At 38.0% G+C, this 15,638-nt stretch overlaps 1 protein-coding gene across 1 annotated transcript in view; it reads right to left on the bottom strand.

The window, feature by feature from the left end:
• The window catches only part of LOC145991693 (uncharacterized), a 74,085-nt gene that overhangs the window by 16,375 nt on the left and 42,072 nt on the right, over positions 1-15,638 (bottom strand). The window lies entirely within an intron of this gene.

Genomic DNA, 15,638 nt, shown 5'->3' with positions numbered 1-15,638 from the left:
CTAGGGTTATTTCTGTAAAGTAAGGTCAGTTTTCCAATAGAAACAAAGTAAGTAATTTTTTATTTAAAAAACCCATTTATTTTCTGAATTTACATACACTTCTCTATTTTTCTACATAATTTCATTGCTGGTTTAAAGATTTATCGTAACGAACTATGACTTTTTGGATATCCTCCTCATAGAACTCTGCCGCATGTGATGATAGCTAGCTACTCACGGTTGTTTTCACTTCTTCGTCAGTGTCTAAATGCTTGTTGCCCAGAAAGGTCTTCAGATGACGTAAGAGGTGGTAGTCACTAGGTGCAAGGTCTTTTTGTGAGTACTGTTTGAAATTGCACGTGAGCATCGGAATAAATACGTAGGCTCTAGGCATTCTTTGAGCAGCATCATGGCAACTGTGTTTGGGACAGGCAGTTCTTGTTAGTGGACTTTTTGCTGCAAAGAACAACAATTAACTCAGCTTCTGTGAGTAACTGGCTATCATCACAGGTGTCAGAGTTCTATGAGGAGGGTATCTAAAAAGTCGTAGTTCATTACGATAAATGTTTAAAACGGCAACAAAATTATGTAGAAAAATAGAGAAGTGTATGCAAATTCAGAAAGTAAATGGTTTCTTGAAAAACATTTACTTACTTTGTTTTTATTGCAAAACGGATCTTACTTAAAAAATAACCCGATTATTGCATTAACAATAAAAAACTGTTCAGAAGGAGAATTCCTCATAGGAAGCCTCATATTAAATTTTACATTGTTTCATTAACTTTGTGATTATCAATAGTCTATATTTAGCTCACTAACAATAAAAAAATATATTAAAAAAAATATTCAAAGGTGGTAACAAACAAATACATCAATATGATGCCATGGAGTTTTTCTGTCCTTGTATCTAAAATTTATGATGATGGCGTAATTAAATAAAATAAAATAATGAAATTAATATTTTGATTCATTCCAAAATATTCTTTATACTCTGTGACAGAAAGTAACCCTTCAACGGAAACCAGAAGAGCTATATTAAGCAATCCGTAAGATGCTAACAGGTTCATTTATATTATTCGCAATATTTTAGTAATTGTAGAAACTGCATCAAGAAGTAGTTAAAGCTTTGAAAATTTGTTGTAGTCGTATAAATGATGAAGATGCTGTTTCGGTGAAACGAGTTCTCGGCCATTTTGAATCCCCCTCCAACCCCCCCCCCCTTCCCTGCACAATTTTTGGGACTGGCAACATCTATATTTGATTTCCTTGTGCTAATACCTTTCAGAAAAACTAACTCCCATTATTGTACCACAAAAATCCCACGGAAGGCAAATATATTACCATTTGCCTCCCCACTATGTGGATATTTCATCGCGATCTGTTCTAAAGACTACATATCTATCATAGAAAAATTCTTTATCATTATGTGAAGAAGTTAGCCAAGTTTCAGTACATATTACTACATCATAAATACTTGATAGAATACTGAGATAAAACTGTTTCGTTTTTGTTCTCAACCCACATACGTTCTGATACATAATATCTTAAGGCTTAAGACTTGGTTGGTTGGAGTTATTTTTCCTAAGGTTGTTGTTTACAGCGTCATAAGTTTGAGATTTTGCTAATGGTTGGATATTGTTTATTTTTTTAAACTTGCAGAACTCACAGTCAAGTTACTGGACAACATAATTGGAGCTGTCTTATCTTCATCATGTTCAGAATGGGCACGGCTTTGCAGGGATCCTCAAAGCAAAAGTTGTCTTCCCGTTGCAACCCTTCCGAGGCTCCTGTGGTCCCTGGGGTGAACGGAGGGTGGACCTGGTCGTTGACCTGTTGTGGAATGTCCCAATGCGTTGTTTTCCTCTTGGCACTGAGCTGCCTGGAGTTCCTGAGCGTGTACTTTTGGTTGTCTACTTCGAGATGACAAAAACTAATATGAGAACGATGTCCTTTTCTCCTTGCGTCGTGCATAAATGGAAGCAGCTATTGGCACTCTTTTCTCACATTATAAGAAAAGTCCTCGTCGATGAAGATTTTCGTTCCTTTCAGTTTGCTTCTGTTCATTAGCACTTCTTCCTTCTTTTTATACAAAGAAATTGGCATACTATTGGGACTGGCCCTTCCTGTGAGCGCCATCTGATTCTCTGGCAGCGCTGGATGTCGTCGTCTTGTAGACTGACTTGCAGTGTTGTTTCAACCAGATCCTGAACTTTTTTCTCAGTGTTTCCCAGTTCTCACTCACATCCTCTTGGGTGATTCCAAAAAATACCAAATTCTCACGCCTACTTCTATTCTCTTGATCATCTAGACGGTTCTCCAGCCAATTACAGTAACCTTGGAGTTCCATGACGTCTATAGCAAGTTTGTCAACGTCCTTCTCGATGTGTGAGAGACTGTCGACCAGTTTTGCGATTGTTTCATTCATTAATCTCACTTCCTTCACGATTGTCTCATTTGAGGCCTGTAACAGTTTCAGAATTTCCTGAATTTCACTTAGTTCATTTTGGTCCAATGCGGCAGTTCATTTCAACACCACCAATAACAAGTATTGCTAACACCACAAACCCATATGCGTAGAAACACCTGGACACTTTCAATTCGGCACTGGGGGCTTCCTTCAGGTTCCTGGGTTTCACGCTACGCACACAAAAGAGCCCGATCCTCGCTCTGTAGACGGTCAGTGGCACTCCCATCTCGGCAACACTTAGGCTTGCAACCCGCAGACCACGAGCAATTAGAAAGCACATCCGTCCACCACCACAACTCAACACAGATCCAAATTCAGGAGCTTGAAAATTTTCTGGGCAGTCAACTAAGAAATGTATGTTCATTCTATGTGTTCAATCCCAATGTTTCTTGTCACCCTTTTACTGCAATTTTAACAATGTGATTTTAATGTGTTATGACGTGGCCAAATTTTGGTCATTGTTATTATGTTTAAAGGAGAGAAAGTTATCACCATGTATGATGAGTGAAATGTTCCCAACAAGACATGTACAGAAGCAGTTTGTATAAACTAAATTCAGAAGACATAAGTGAGTACTAAAATGATTTCCACAAAAGTTACTTGTAAATGTTCTATTAATTTCAGTGGCCTCTGGCACCATCCACTTGGGAAACTCAATGCTTTACTACATGGATGGTGGCAAGCCACCAAAATTAATAGAACATTTACAAGTAATTTTCACGAAAATAATTTTAGTACTCACTTACATCTTCTAATTCTCAACCATGTTTTTTTATTCCCCCTAACATCAATACATTCAGAAGTTGCAAATGAAAAGCAATTTGTACCTAACATTCTTTTGTTGCAAATAATTATGTTCTGCATTATGGTAACGGAGGTAGTAAAACATTTTAAAAGTATGTAACAATGACTTTGAAAACTTAGCAGCTATACTGTGTAGCAAGACAACTATCATTCAAATAAAATGACAGTGGAATGTATGTCTTACCTATTCTCTTGTTTAATATAATTTCGATGAACACTTTGCTCTTTAACGTATCTTCATACTTACAAAATCTACACTAAGAAAAGAACACATATACATGCCATAAACACAAACACACACAATCAACTTTCTGCAGTTGGTGTTGGTCATCATGGAGAAAGACCACTTTAACAAGGACAGGGGTCTTGAGTTCAAATCCCAGGCTGAGCATGGGTGTTCTTTGAGTGTGTCCCACCAAGCAAATATTTACTCAACCTCATCATCGGAATTATCCAAAAGAGGCAGAAAAGCGATGCTAAATAGGAAAATGATCAAATTAATCTTAAAAAGAAGGAGGAACTACCAAAAACATGTTGCAACTAAGTACACACTTGTATTTATCCTAAGTGGGACTTTGAGTAGAGACATTGCAACCGGCCCTCAATCAGATCACAGATATTCCATCCAACACTCTGAGCAATGCAGCAAGGATTCACATATCATTGCCAGTGATATATTAAATTTCTTACATGTACACTTTGCACCATGACTTGAGGTACATGTAAGGGGTTGTGGGTGTATGGCTTCACCACGGCCATCTTGCAGGTGATGTGATCAGCACCATTCTCTGGTTGCCTTACTTCCCAAGGTTGCGGGTACAAGGCTGGAAAAAGTCTGATTTATATTGCCAACCCTGGGAATCGAACCTGGGTTTCCGACGTGGCACTCACACACCCTACCGACCAGACCACAATGGCTCCAAATTCCTTACATGAAGAGCACACAGAATCATTATACAGGATGTTTCCGGGCTGATGATACAAACTTTCAGGGATGATGGAGAAGGGCACATGTATCAATTTGAGATAAGGAACCCTGGTCCGGAAACGACTTAGTCGAAAGTTATAAGCTAAAATTGGTGTATGAAGATGTAATACTTTTATTACCTGCACAAGTTTCATGAGCCGCTACATTCACAAGTTGTTCCAAGTGGCATCCCCCAGCTTTGCTGCAGGCATGACATCATCACGCGTACCCGTTGGAACAACCCCGGGCTCGTTTGAACAATGTTACAGGCAATGAGAATTCTTGCCAGGAGATCCTCTTTAGTCTATTACAGGTGCCAGAACTTTGTGCCATGATGTCATGCCTGCAGCGAAGCTGGGGGACGACACTTTGAACATCTGTTATGAATGTAGCAACTTGTGAAACTTGTGCAGGTAATAAAAGTATAACATCTTCATACACCGATTTTCGCTTATAACTTTCGACTAAGTCATTTCCGGACCAGGGTTCCTTATCTCAAACTGATACATGTGCCCTTCTCCATCATCCCTGAAAGTTTGTATCATCAGCCCGGAAACACTTGTAGATGCAATGGGGTTTGAAAACTTCCATGTGCTTTCTACATATTAAAAATTCTAAACATTGCAAAAAGGTGTTTATACTGAAATAAATTATTTGTATGTAGAATGAGGCTAGTCTATGGACATTAGTGAGCAAACAAATAAAAACATGAAAGTGCATTCTGAAAGTACATACGAAGAAATGTAAGTTATGAATTTCTGAGCATTGTTATTTCTTGCAGAAAAACTTTTTGAATTATGGAAAAATTCGTTTGAAATCTGACAGAAAATATTCAATCATACGCAAACCTTTTTTCAGCATTACTCAGGGTCATCATATGCTGTGCATGAACCATGTGATGTTCTCACTCCAGGACCCACTAGGGTATGCAGAGGAGGCTGAAGGTGGGACAGCGCCCTCCCCAATTTTCAGAAAACAAAAAAAATCAAATAAAAGTAGTGAAGAAAAAGGGAAACTTAAAGTGAATAAATACAAATCCCTTTAACATAACTCACGATAACTTTTTCGTCTTTCAATAAATTTTAAAACAGATTTTTAATGGTAATTGGAGATCATGAAAAAAACAATGGGATAACACCAAAACTGATTTATGGTAATATATTCTTTGATCCAAGCAAAGATTAAATCTCACTAGAGTAGTAAACATCATTGTTACATTGTAACAATATGGGCCGTCTAGTGTTGGTACAAATGGTGCCTTTCAATAAAATAGCGGTTTTGAAGATTAAAAGAACGTAAATTGAGATTGCAACAGCAACTGTCTAGTCAATGGCAGGTATTGAATTATACACACAATTACTGATACATAGCATTACTGACAATTATTGTATAATGAATAGGTTTAGTACTTTATAAACTCTATTCATGATCACATATATCAACTACTACATTAAATCCCAACCAATGTTTTAAGAAAAAATAACATTAGCTACCTTGCCCTTCATCCTGGAAAGATTTCTAATAACATTGATACATCTTTTATTGTTAAAATATATTGCTGCAAAATGTAGCCAATGTAGTGCTGCTGAAATGTCTGTTTGTTTTTAAGTCCACTTGATGCCCAGAAAGGGTAATTTAATTAGATCTGAACCTTGTAGCACCACTACCAACCTTCAAGGCTGTGGCTGGGATAGTAGTGCTGTCCAAGTTTGGGGTAGTGGCTGGAAGTACCAAAATGCACTGACAATTGAGCGATCACCGCTGCAAACGGACTCAAGGTGGGATATATGGATTGCCTGCCCATGAGAAGTACTTGGATTCAAAGATAGAAACAAAGCGTATGCCAAGAACACCGAGATACCGCTCAATCAAGCCAGGTCTCTAATATCCCTCTCCACTCGCTTGTTAACAATTGTAAATCTTTACCCACTGAGTGGAGACCTGAAGCTAATTACTATCATACTCTGCTGAAGGCTGTTCACTAACTGGAAACAATTACCCTTTCACAAGCAATAAAGTGAAATCACAACAAGTGGTTCACATTTTAACAATAACATTTAATAATGGCAAGCTTAACTTGAAGAGTTTAACACTTACAAGGACCATCTTCAAATATTTCCCCAAACAACATCAAAATATTCCCTCCCTCTTTCTAGTAACTTCAGTGATTACAACCATCAACACATACAATCCAATATAAACGGTGTCCAACACTATACCAACAAACTTGACTCTCCAATCAATGAATCTACAAGGGTCATCCAGAAAATAAAGACCGTTTGGTTATACAAAATGAAAAACACAATATTTATTGGAAAAACAATTCTGTTACATACCTGAAGCTTCCTTCACTTCTCTACATAATCACCTCCTACATTTAAACATTTGTCGTATCTGGGAACGAGCTTCAGAATTCCCATGATATACTCTTCTGCCGCCAGTTCATTAAGCCAGGTGGTCACTGCATTCAAACAAAGGACCCATCGTGCATTTCCGCCGCGCAGCTCACTCCTCTTTCTCTTGTCAGGGGCAACTGGCTTCCGTAACAGCTGTGCTCATAATGCTGTGAGTAGAGGTTGTAAGAAGTCGTCCTTGTGCAGTTGGGGTGGTCAAAATGAACTGCGTGATGGAAAATCCCGTCGACTGTGAGGTAAGGAGTGTTATTCGATTTCTGAACACTCAAAAGGTGAATCCGGCAGAAATTTACCGGCAACTGAAAGCAGTGTATGGTGATAATGTAATGAACGAAATAAATGTGAGAAAATGGCCGGACATTGCTCAACAATGGACGAACAAATGTGCACGATGAAACTCGACCTGGATGCCCATCACTCATCAAAGAAGACCTGAAGACTGCAGTGAACAACAGAATCTTGCAAGACAGTCACGTAACTTTCGACGAATTGCGCATTGTGTTTCCAGACATTTCTCGTTCTTTGCTTGGTGAAATTGTGTCCCAACATCTCGGCTACAACAAAATTTGTGCACGATGGGTTCTGCGGCAGTGACCACCTGGCTTAATGAACTGGCAGCAGAAGAGTATAACATGGGAATTCTGAAGCTCTTGCCCAGATACGACAAATGATTAAATGTAGGAGGTGATTATGTAGAGAAGTGAAGGAAGCTTCAGGTATGTAACAGAATTGTTTTTTCCAATAAATATTGTGTTTTTCATTTTGTATAACCAAACGGTCTTTATTTTTTGGATGACCCTCGTAGTTTCATAATTACAACATTCACCCAAAACATGGTTCACCTCATACTGAGATTTCCTGGGCCCCAAGGGAAACTGCCCTTGAACCATTAAAAGTTCTGCCAATAATACTTTGAGCGCACAATGACTCAATCAAAACGGGACTGAACTCAGCATTTCATTCCTATTTCCTACATATATATTCCAATTTCAGTCAAAACTCCAACTTCACTTGACGAGTAGTTCAAATGTGTCGCGACAATTATAGTTCCGCACTGACACTGACAGGAATCACTCCACTTGACGACATACCTGTAATATTGAAATGCTCCTCTACTTTGTATCCTTCATGTCATTAAAACTGGTCTCTCTAGGAATCTTCTCTATGCGGCAAACTTCTGGAATTGGACAACGTTGTGGGTGATGAATCTATTCTCCTTCTCGTCACAACTGGCCCCGTTTACTCTCTCGATTCCACTCTAAAAACCATGGGCCGGATATTGATCTGGAACTGGGAGGCTTCTTGTAAACTCTGGAACCCTTCTCTCGGAAACATGGCAGGTAGGTGGCAGTCGTCAAAATCTGGACACAAGGACAACAGCTACGGGAGTCCAAATTGAACACTGGATTCACACAGAGGAACTCCAAGCCTCTGGCAGTCTGACACTCCACGCAAATCCTGGAACTGCTCACAGGGAAGAAATCCAGTCGTTTCCTCTCGTACACACTTCAATGCCAAAGCATTCATTTCGATGAAGCCCAACTCAATGGGGTTGCACTCGATCAAGAGATAGTGTGCCCCGCAAAGACCCAATATCCATGTGCAGCAGAGTTATGAGACTCTCCTTAATGTTATGCTACACTGAGCATTCTCAGGACGTACAATTAGAAAAAGAAGTAGCTTTTTGCCATTTTACAAGTTTAATAACACCTTTTAGCTTTAAACAATCACTGCAAAATAACACATCTATACTACAAATACAATCACTTTTCAATAAGCTGCGGCTTCTCTCTTATAACAGCCTTCTTCACAAAATTAACATCATCTCATGCAACTCAACTTAGTTTTCATCCTACCATATACTGCTGTCCTGGCAACGGATTCAAAAAAGGATTGGACAGTATTATTTTTTTTCTCATCCTACCGGAAATGACTTCTGCTTCCGATATGTCACAAATATACAGCCAAAAGTACAAATTTATATCAACACAAACAACAATATTGAAAATAACAAAACAAATCAAACATATGAGGCACATGTCAAAAAAAGGGCCGATAATTTTTTACTTGGTACTGGCAACCCTGACAAAGCTGCACGTGCACTGAAGCATGTTTTATTATTCTGGGTCTGCAACAGAGGTATATTTCTCAGTGTGGAGGTGCGTACATGCAAGTAGCAGGCAAGTAGCAGGAAGTTGAAAAGGCTGCCGTAATAGAAAATCCCACCAAATGTGAGGTGAGGTCGGTGATTAGATTTCTGAATGCAAAAGGACTGAGTGCAGCTGACATTCGTTGGGAATTGTGCGCCATTTACGGACCAACAGTAATGAGTGAAGGAAAGGTGAAAGAAAGGTAAGACAAGGGTGCCATGCTTTTTCGGGAAGGACATTCAAATGTTCATGATGACGAGCGGAGCGGCAGGTATAGTGTTCTGACGCACAGCCTTGTGCAACGTGTTGATGAGAAAGTGCAATCCAATCGCCTTTTCACCATTACTGATCTAGGCACAGAGATTCCTGGTCTGATAAAACATTGCACCGAATTGTAACAGTCAATCTGGGTTACACAAACTGTATGCGAGGTGGGTGCCGAAAATTTTGACAAACACTCACAAAGATGAAAGAATGAATCAGCACGTGATTTTTTGGTCTGCTGGGAGAAGGATGGGCATGACTTGCTTTCTCACATAGTGACTGGAGACGAAACCCAGACATCATATGTCACTGGTGAGTCGAAGCAGCAATCAAAGCAATGGTGTCACTCCGGTTCACCAAAACCGAAGAAATTCAAGCAAACACCATCACATCGCAAAATCATGGTAACTATGTTTTGAGACCAAAAAGTTGTAATCCTCGTGGAATTCCTGGAACCACGACGAACCATCACAGCAGATGTGTATTGCCAAACACTGTTTAATCTGCGACGGCCATCCAAAACCGGCAAAGAGGAATGTTACGGTCTGAAATTCTGCTTATTCATGACAACGCCCACCCAGACACAGCTGACCTTACTGTAGCGACAATTCAAAAATTCCGATGGGAACGTTTTAATCACCCACCATACAGTTCCGATCTTGCCCCAAGTGATTACTTTCTGTTCCTTCACCTCAAAAAGAGGCTTGCTTCGCAACGTTTCGATGATAGCGACGTTCTCAAGACATCAGTTCTCGACTGGCTGAGATCCCAGGTGGCAGATTTCTATGCAGAGGGTCTACGTAAACTTGTTCCATGGTACCAAAAAGGCTTGGAGTGTCATGGTGACTATGTAGAATAATAGCCAGGGTATGCACTTGTATAGCATCAAAATACATTTTTTCTCGCTAGTTTTATTCTCTGTAAATCACCAATCGGCCCTTTTTTGAACATGCCCCTCATATTAATGGTGAAATTAAGCAAGGCATATGACACACACTCTGATGTGTGTCGCTATGCTCTTCTTCCTCTTGACAAAGCACCTGTAGCTGGCGCTGTTGACGCATGATCCAATGGCCATAGACGCCACATGATTGTGATGGAATATTCACGGGGAGAGTGACACTGTCAAAACCTGAAGTGAAAAGTGGAATCCGAACACAATGCAGCTCAAGTGGGTATTCTACTCAGAAACCGTTGATTACTATAGTGTAAATCATCAACCCTGAGACCTTCTGTAAACAAACCGTCTCACCGATTCAATGTATCACTGAACATGGAGACCTTCCCGCATGTATAGAACTCGCCATGTTGAAAGTGGCACTACTTCCTTGCTGTTCACATGATTATTTTTAGAAAATAACCATTGTTATAAAATATCATTATGTACCCAAATCTCTAAGCTCATTGCAAATTACAATGCATATTCCTACAAAATGTTCATACTTATCTTGCCTTGCCATGTCACCAAGTTATTTTAGGAAGTGCACTATATTTGGCGGAACAAAAATTGTTATTAGGATGCTTGTCCAAGTTTCCAACAACAATAAATTTACGAACTTTCTTTGTCTTGTTTTGATCATCATCATCAATATATTTATTGGACTTACGGCATTTCATATGACTGTTTATGCCCATTATATATTTTATTTACATAAAATCTACAAACAAATTTCAAATACACTCCTATGTATATCAAACCTTAGAAATATACATTACCATGTTATATCATTTTGTCTAAAAAATGCAAGCAAAATATTCAATTCACATGCAAGAAAAAAGCCAAATTTATGTGCAATTTGGTGCAAAGAGTTAACCACAAAGGTGAAACAATAAGTACAAAAGAAAGAGCATTGGGTTTAAAATGAGACATCATTTGCTGCAGCATATCCCATACTACTAATTGGCCGTTGTTTTACCTTACGTAATGAATACTGTAACAGCGCTGGATTTTCGTGTGGATTATTTTACTTCTATGAGTTTTCAATTTCTGCATGCACGTGGTTTTTTTGGTAACATTATCGTATAAGGGAAACTGTTTCCTTCAAATTTCCAGAGAAAGTACTTACGGAAATCATTTTCTTTAGCGTTGTGGAAGTTCCTGAATGTAGATTTGATCCATTTTAATGTGAATGTGTGTTGTTTTGTGCGAAAATCTCTTTCCGACACGCTGTTTCTGCTCCCGCCATTTGTTTTCTGCAATGTTCCGTGTGTTAAGATGATGCAACCCCGTAGCCAGTGTTTCAGCCTCGCTGTGTTTTCACTAGAACATGACGTGTCGAGTATTTTTAATTTCTTTTTTTTAACTATGCTTGCCTAACCTAACTTAACCTAACCTAACCTTACGGAAAATGGTTTTTGGGGCTAACGTGAATGGTTTTTGGGGCTAACGTGAATGGTTTGTGGGGCTAACATCAATGATTTGAGGGGCTAACATCAATGGTTTGCAATGTATTAGCATAATTTCAAATCCGGGCATGAAAGTAGATATTTTCCGGTGAACGAGGTTGCAAGACTGCATAAATCGACAAAACACTCTCAGAACGCCCCCTAAACTAGTACGCTATCATGGCCATAATGTGTTACAGATTCAAAACAACAAGTAACAGTAAGTACTCGTAAATCTAAGAAATAGACATTCATATGCATTATTTCACTTCAGGAAATGTTCCACATTCGAAAATAACACGTTAGCAATGTAAAGAAGTCCGAAATATATGATTCGTAGGTGTTTCCCTCATACGATAATAGTACCATTTTTTTTTTTTTTTTCAGAACGTCTCAGGGTTGATTATTTGAACTTTAGTGGTCTTATAAAATGTTTCAAAGCTTCTAACAACTTTCCCTACTTTTTGTGACATCCACATTTCTGTGCTGTACAATCTCACACTCCACATGTGCATGAAACTTACTGCATTCACTTTGATACTAGGGCAAAATAAAAACCTAACTAGGGAAAGGTAAATGTATACTTATTTGTGAAATATCAAGAAGAGAGAAAAGAACTAAGCACAATTTTTTGATCATTCGTATTCTCAATTTTGTCACGATAGAGCAACATAAACATGAATTATGTTCTCGCAAAGAGAAAGTCATGATGTTGTCTCAGACAATAATAATACATATGAAAGTGTAAAAATATATATACCTCCAAAAACATAATAAAACACAAGAAAATTTCACATTTAGTACATATAGCATAGCTAGAAATACAAATTGGTAATATATTTGTGTTTCTAAGTAACTCAGATAGTAAAAAATTTCAATTAAAGTACAGTTCTAGAAAGTTTTGTGTTTGATATCTTTTCAACAAGTGATGAGGGATATGGTCTCATTCTCTCTTTGGTTTTTAAGCATGTCCATTAGTGCTGCATGTGACCTCTTTCGCTCACTCCAACTCATTTCAGTCTTCCATGCTTCAGCGTACCACACTAGTAGTAGAATGATTGTCAACGTCCCATATTTCTTCCGAGCCTAACTAAGCAGCACTGTGAACCTAAAACCCCTACATGGAAGGAAACTACTTCGTGTAATTACAATTCTAAATAATAATTCCGTATATTATTGTGTAAGACTCAAATACAATATGCATGAAAGTATGCAATATCTACAGACTAAAACATAAAATGGATACACATGCTGACAGAGCTGCTGAAGCAATTACAAATATCGTATCACAGTGCAACAAATACATGTACATAATTGTTCACTTACCCGAAAGGACAATCATATTCTATGAAATAATAAATTGCAGTTATAACATTCAATCGAACATCATTTTAATGTCCCAGGTTCGATACCGGTGGATTGATAGATTGATTTATTTGGAGTTTGAAGTCCACTTTATGCACAGTAAGGCTAATCGGGACTGGACCTACAGTTTAAAGTGGGATCCGAACCACTATGTGCCTCCACCGGGAATCGAACCTGGGACCCCTTGATTACACGGTGACGATTCTAACTCTGCACCATCGGGGAGGCCCTCGATATCGGTGGAGACCCGTTGTGGTTCGTATCCCACTTTAAACTGTAGGTCCAGTCCCGATTAGCCTTACTGTGTATAAAGTGGACTTAAAACACCAATTCAATCAATCAAGCAATCATTTTAATGTGACAATAATCGTAGAAACATAAAATGTCAGCCTAGGCAGTTTCAGCTGTAATCATATATTTTATTTTCACATATCTCGGTAAGATATACAAAACTGTATTTTAACATGGAGATGATGACTATGCTCACTTATTTTTCAATTTCACCTCGTCCTGTACTTCACCATCCATATTTGAGGACCCACTGGAAATATGAGTACTAATAAGGTTCAAGAGTATTCCACTCGTTCAAGTGTTTTTCTCTCGAGCGCAAGACCTATCAATTCTGTATGCCATCTAGTGTTGCTCATGTGAACTATTTGCCACTCAAGCGAAAAACGCTCATTGCAGCACACTAATGTTCATGGTCTCATGTTCAATTTTAATGCAAGACCAATACGATTGTTGATGCTATCCACAAGATGTTTGGAAGCAGCCACAGTATTCTGATTACTTAAATTTGGTTGTATTTTTATGATTACATGTTTTTTTATTTGAAAAATTGTGGAAAGTTTACAAAAGATATAGAAGTGTTTTCTGACAAAATAATTGGCCAAATATTTTTCAATTACAATAATGGTATTTCATTCATAACTTTGGAAAAATGTTTGAGAAATTTTTCTGTGAAATTCAAATTTTCAATAATTGACCACTAAAGGTTTCATCAATAAAAACACAAACATATTTTAATAAGTACTGTGCAAATATAGAGAGAAATCTAAATACCGAGTAAAATCAATTAATAAAATTGATGAACCAGACATATAAATTGGTTTATTCAGAAGAAAATACTACATTGGCTACTGGTACACTCCTAAATTAAGATAATACAAATAATAGGAATTCATTTCCAATAAATCAGCTTGAATTCCCACTTGAGTTTATCATCATTGCAGCTTAAATGTTACTATTGTTAGGCAGTGAAAGTTAAACACCTCCCATTTCTCTCTACACATTTGGCTTTCTCTACTATTTTACTCAATTGTACAAGTATAGGGTGTACATAAAGTGCGGTAACACTCAAAAATTTATTGTAAAGAAACTATGAGTGTTACTAAGTGACACAGCACATTAGTTGAACGACTAAAGTGATAGTATTTTTTGTATTGCGGTTGTTCCCTGTAGTTTCATATCTCACCAGTGGCGGCTGGCCAAGTGCAACAAGTGCTGATGTTTTCACCTAATTTTCAAATTAATATTGACATTTTTCATTTGTTTGTGAAATTAAACTATTTCCCAGCAGAGCGCACACAATAATACTCAAAGTATACGCCGCTCGGTGCTACGCACGTGAAGAGTTCGTCGTAGCATAAAGAAACCAAAGCCCATACAGCACACCAACTTTCAGACATATTTCAGAAATATTACAATCTTTCATTTATGTTTCTAACATTCTGGTTTCGCGTTGACGTTACAGAGAGCATCACATGAAGTCCCAGTTTTGTTTCTGAAACATTGCAATGTTATAGTTTCATTGTCTAGTTTCTGCAACGTCTCATTTTTCTTACATCTCTGAGAAATATTTCAGAGACATTTCTGCAACGTTGGATTCAGTCATCGTGCATGCAGGGCGACCATCCGGGACATTTTCTGCGGCAGCCATGTTGTTACCTTCAACGCTGACCGGGAGTCGTGCACATCTTATGAAGAATAATGTTGTTTATTGAGTGGTAAGTTGAATATTATTAATGCCAAAGTGTGTTTAATTGTGTTATACTTATGCATGCTATATATTTAATCTGTGTTGTGTAACATGTGTGAAGAAGTGAGTGGAAACAAGGCAGTTCAAGCCAGTGTTTAAAGAAGTATTTTGTTTTGTTTGTTTAATTAAAATATGTGGACGTAAAGAAGCACTGAACTTCTCCACCTCATGAAACTATAATCGCGAGAAATAAGTTGCCTGTGTTATGTGTAGTAAAAAAGTGCATGGTCGAGATGCAAAGTATTTCCCTGCATGATTTTACTGTTAAAAATAGCTATATAGTTTTCGTTTATGGTATATGACCCCCCCCCCCCCCTAAATTTTGCACAAAATTTGTCCTCTTCTTTTTAAAAAATGTTGTTTCTCACTTCCCTGTGCATAGTGAAGAGGCGTAGAATACCACGTAAGTTGTTACGTTCAGAGCCTCTATCTAATATAAATTACGAATCAACTAATTTGTTCTGTGACATCGTTACGTAATGTAAGTCTACGGCAGCACCACAGCCACGGTCATACTTGTTAGATCAGCTCTCGATTGGTTGCACAAGCTATCAAGAATAGAATTATCCTATGAAAAAACCTTTAATAATAGCTCAAATTAACATAGCAGTCATAATCAAAATTCTGTTTACAGTGAACTGCAATTATAAACAAAACAAACATGATACTGGCTTAAGAAAAAAAAAACAGCTCTCTGAATGTGACAGTATGCCATGACTAGACAGTGTATATTATAAAAAATGACTAGCTATGCCAGGCTATCAAGCTAATGTTTATATAAGTATTTTGACCTGTCTCATTATCA

The sequence above is a fragment of the Lepisma saccharinum genome, chromosome 8 (assembly GCF_977018435.1).
Source record: "Lepisma saccharinum chromosome 8, izLepSacc3.1, whole genome shotgun sequence".
NCBI lineage: Eukaryota > Metazoa > Arthropoda > Insecta > Zygentoma > Lepismatidae > Lepisma > Lepisma saccharinum.
This window is presented reverse-complemented; position numbering and strand designations above follow the sequence as displayed.